The sequence below is a fragment of the Tachyglossus aculeatus genome, chromosome X1 (genome assembly GCF_015852505.1).
Source record: "Tachyglossus aculeatus isolate mTacAcu1 chromosome X1, mTacAcu1.pri, whole genome shotgun sequence".
Taxonomy (NCBI): domain Eukaryota; kingdom Metazoa; phylum Chordata; class Mammalia; order Monotremata; family Tachyglossidae; genus Tachyglossus; species Tachyglossus aculeatus.
The window spans coordinates 106,347,645-106,351,982 of record NC_052101.1 but is presented as its reverse complement, the minus strand read 5'-3'; the positions used below and the strand labels follow the sequence as shown (position 1 = coordinate 106,351,982).

General features: G+C 43.4%; 1 non-coding gene across 1 annotated transcript; it reads right to left on the bottom strand.

Moving 5' to 3' along the window:
- Positions 1 to 3,683: 3,683 nt before the first annotated feature.
- LOC119920256 lies at positions 3,684 to 3,821 on the bottom strand. The gene has a single exon (XR_005448014.1). It is a non-coding gene; the product is annotated as a small nucleolar RNA SNORA7 (small nucleolar RNA).
- Between the last annotated feature and the right edge of the window lie 517 nt (positions 3,822 to 4,338).

The window sequence follows — 4,338 nt, the reverse complement described above, 5'->3', positions numbered from 1 at the left end:
ATATAACATACTTAAACGTTATTATCTCCAATCAGAATTTTGTTGTTTGCATCATGGGGCATCATGCAAAACAAGAAACAGTCAGTCAACCAAAGCTACACTTCCATCATGTCCTTCAAGTAGTATTTCCCGATGCACTATACAGAATAGTGCAATTAGCAGATTGAGTATCTCCCAAGTGCTTAGTGCAGTGCTCTGCACATAGTAAGGGCTCAATAAATATGATTGAATGAATAAATGAGTAATTATGAGTAGGTCAAACAAAAGTCTTTAGCCTGTATTAAAAAAGGCCTATAAGTATTTGAGGTATCAAATCAGCTAAGACTAGATGTACTAGAGATATACTAGAGAAGCAGCGTGGCTTAGTGGAAAGAACACAGGCTTGGGAGTCAGAGGTTGTGGGTTCTAATCCTGACCCTGCCACTTGTCAGCTACATGACCTTGGGCAAGTCACTTAACTTCTCTGTGCCTCGGTTACCTCATCTGTAAAATGGGGATTAAGACGGTGAGCCCCGCGTAGGACAACCTGATTATCTTGTATCTACCTCAGAGTTTAGAACAGTGCTTGGCACATAGTAAGCACTTAACAAATACCATTATTATTATTATTATTATTATTACAAATGCAAAGATGTCCTGTGAAAAATTCTCTATGTCCTTGCAAGGTATAGGAGCAAACAATGCTTTTATCATAGAAGGATAAAGTTTCACTGAGCTGAATTTTAAAACAATGGGGAAAGCTTTAATATCAAATGTAATTTAAAATCAAATGTAATTCTACCCCATCCTAATTCTCCTTGAACTTTCTGATGTCTTCAGCCCTGTGTACCACTCCCTTCTCCTGGAAACATTAAACACCATTGGCTCTTCCTTCTCCTACTTCTCCTATCTCTCTGGCTGCTTTTTCTCAGTCTCTTTCACAGGCTCCTCCTCTGCCTCCCACTCCTAAACATAGGAGTCCCTCAAGGCTCAGTTCTAGTTCCCCTTCTATTATTCTCCATCTACTCCAACTCCCTTGGAAAACTCATTCACTCCCAAGGCCATCTCTATGCAGATGATTCCCAAATCTACATCTCCAGCCCTGATCTTTCTCCTTCTCTGTACTCTCTCATTTCCTCCTGCTTTCAGGGTATCTTTACTTGGATGTCCCACCAACAGGTTTGTTAAAGGTGGGCAGTTTGCATAAGAGGGGTTTGTTGGGATTATGGATATGTTTGGGCATCCTAGCAAATCTACCAATCCCTAGTAGAAGGGGTTGAACTATGAGCCCCCATTGTTGGGTAGGGATTGTTGAAGCAGCGTGGCTCATTGGAAAGAGCACGGGCTTTGGAGTCAGAGGTCATGGTTTCAAATCCCGGCTCTGCCAACTGTCAGCTGTTTGACTTTGGGCAAGTCACTTAACTTCTCTGTGCCTCAGTTCCCTCATCTGTAAATTGGGGATTAAAACTGTGAACCCCCCGTGGGACAACCTGATCACCTTGTAACCTCCCTGGCACTTAGAACAGTGCTTTGCACATAGTAAGTGCTTAACAAATACCATCAATATTATTATTATTATTGTCTCTGTTGCTGAATTGTACTTTTCAATCACTTAGTACAGTGCTCTGCACACAGTAAGAGCTCAATAAATATGGTTGAATGAATGAATGAGCCGATATGGTGGCATGTTCTCTATGATTGACACCTGCCAGTCATAAGACAATCTGCTGCCATCCTGGAATCTGCCCCCCTATGTGTGTACCCAGTGGACGGTCTACACCCCAGGTATGCCAGAGATTCTGTCTCCCCTGCCTCTCTGTTATCATCCATCCACACAGCCCCTCCTGCATATGGAGCAGTCCTCAGTCTGCTTCGTAGTCAGCTCTGGAGGAACCGTGCACGCATCCCCAGCAGCCAGTCTGTCACCGTGCTGCACACCAGTGACTCTATCTCCCCAGGTCCTGCCACAGGATCAGCTCTGAAGGAAGGGACTCGGGAGAGCTATAAAAGACATAATCAAAAGGAGGGCAGCTGCCTACGAATTAATTCTTAAATAATTGAAAATGGGAGAATAATTTTAGTATTCTTAATTTCTCTTCCCAGCCTGCCCTTCCTCCACCCACCCCACCTTCAGTTCACTGACGGGCAGCCCCTAATCTGTGCCTGATATAGTTAGTTTGGGTCCCTTCCTCCAGAGTTTCACAGAAAGTTCCACCTCCCTCTGCCTTAGCACCACCCCGTTGTCACAAGATCATTCAGCTTCGCAATTCAAACTAAGACAATTGATCAAAGCTCATTGTGGGTAGGGAATGTGTCTGCTATTTTGTTATATTTTACTCTCTCAAGTGCTTTGTACAGTGCTCTGTACACAGTAAGCACTAGATAAATATGATTGATCAGGAGCAGATATCCCACTGTTGGGTAGGGACCGTCTCTATATGTTGCCAACTTGTACTTCCCAAGCGCTTAGTACAGTGTTCTGCACAAAGTAAGCGCTTAATAAATATGATTGAATGAATATAAACTGCTCGATTAATAGATCATCTTGCAGGATTTCACCTGATTAATGTCCAAACTTCACATCTCCAAAACAGAATTTTTCATTTTTCCCCACACAAACTCTTTCTTCCCCCTGACTTTCCGTACTGTAAACACCACCACCATCCTTCCTGTCTCACAAGCCCATAACCTCAGCATTACCTATATATATCTTCCTCATTCAACTTGCACATTCAATCTGCCATGAAATCCTGAGGTTTCTCCTTTCACATCTCTAGAATCTGCCCTTTCCTCTCCAAACTGTTTTTTCTTCAAATGCTTTCCAGTCGTTTCTGACCCATAGCGACTCCATGGATACACCCTCTTCAGAAGGTCCCATCTTCTGTCATAAAGGTGTTCTGGTATGTGTGCACATAGAGTTTTCTTGGTATAGATATGAAAGTGGTTTACCATTAAAATTTGAGTCTCTGACACTGTCTTTGATCAACATTTTGATCACCTGATCATCCGCCTTTGACTCTTTCCCATGCCACTGCTGGCCAGCACAGGTGAATCAACTTTGTCTAACACTTCAGCTTAGACCTTTCCATTATGGGTAACCCTATATGGCATAGTTCTAAGCTTCATCAGCATACACAAACTCTCCTGCCTCAATAGGGCACCAATTCATGGGAGAGATTCAAACTGCTACCACATCGATATTAACGCTTATCATATCCTTCCTTAACCTCTCTGACCTCCCTGCCTCCTCTCTCACCTCTCCAGTGCTTACTTCACTGTAATGCCCAGATCATTTTTTTGAAAAACTGTTCAGTCCATAACTCCCAACTCCTCAAAAATATTCAGTGGTTACCCATTCATCTCAGTATCAAACAGAAACTCCTTACCATTGACTTTAAAGCACTAGATTATCTCTCTACATCCAAATTTAACTGGCTAATTTCTTACTACAACCCAGTCTGCACACTCCACTCCTCTGTCTGGTCTTATGCAATCAAATCATTTCCCGACCCATAGCAACATCACAGACTCATCTCTCCCAGAACATCCCACTCTCCATCTGCAATGGCTCTGGTAGTGTATCCATAGAGTTTTCTTGGTAAAAATACGGAAGTGGTTACCCCTGCATCCCTCCGCGCGGTAAACTTGAGTCTCCTCTCTCTACTTTCTCCTAGGCCGTTGCTGCCCAGCACAGGTAAGTTTTGACTTGTAGCAGATGGCCTTCCACTCGCTAGCCACTGCCCAAGCTAGGAATGGAATGGGTATGCCTCTGCTTAACTCTTCCTCCCATAGCCGAGACTGGTAGAATACAGGAAACTCTCCAGGTGTGACCCTGAGAGATCCCACTCCTCTAATACCAACACATTTTCTGTGCTTCAATTTCATCTTTCCCCCAACTGACCCTCGCCCACATTATGCCTCAGCCCTGGACCTCCTCCTTTCATATACAACACAACCACTTTCCCCAACTTCAAAACCCTCGTGAAAACCCATCTCCTCCACAAGGCCTTCCCTGACTAAGCCCTCATTTCCCGTACCTAACCTCCCCTCTGCACTGACTATGACCTTGGCTGTGTAACCCTTGTGCACTTTAGTACTCACACTAGTTCCACAGAACTTAGGTACATATCCTTATACTCTACCATTTCCCAAATCTGTAATTTATTTTAATCTCTCCACCTGGAGACTGTAAACTCTTTTTGGGCAGGGATCAATTCTACCAACTCTGTTGTACTGTGCTATCCCAAGTGCTTAGAACAGTGCCCTGCACACAATAAGCACTCAATAAATACCATTGATAATGATGATCCACATGGTAAGAGTTCAATAAATGTCACTGACTGATTGAAATGTAAATTT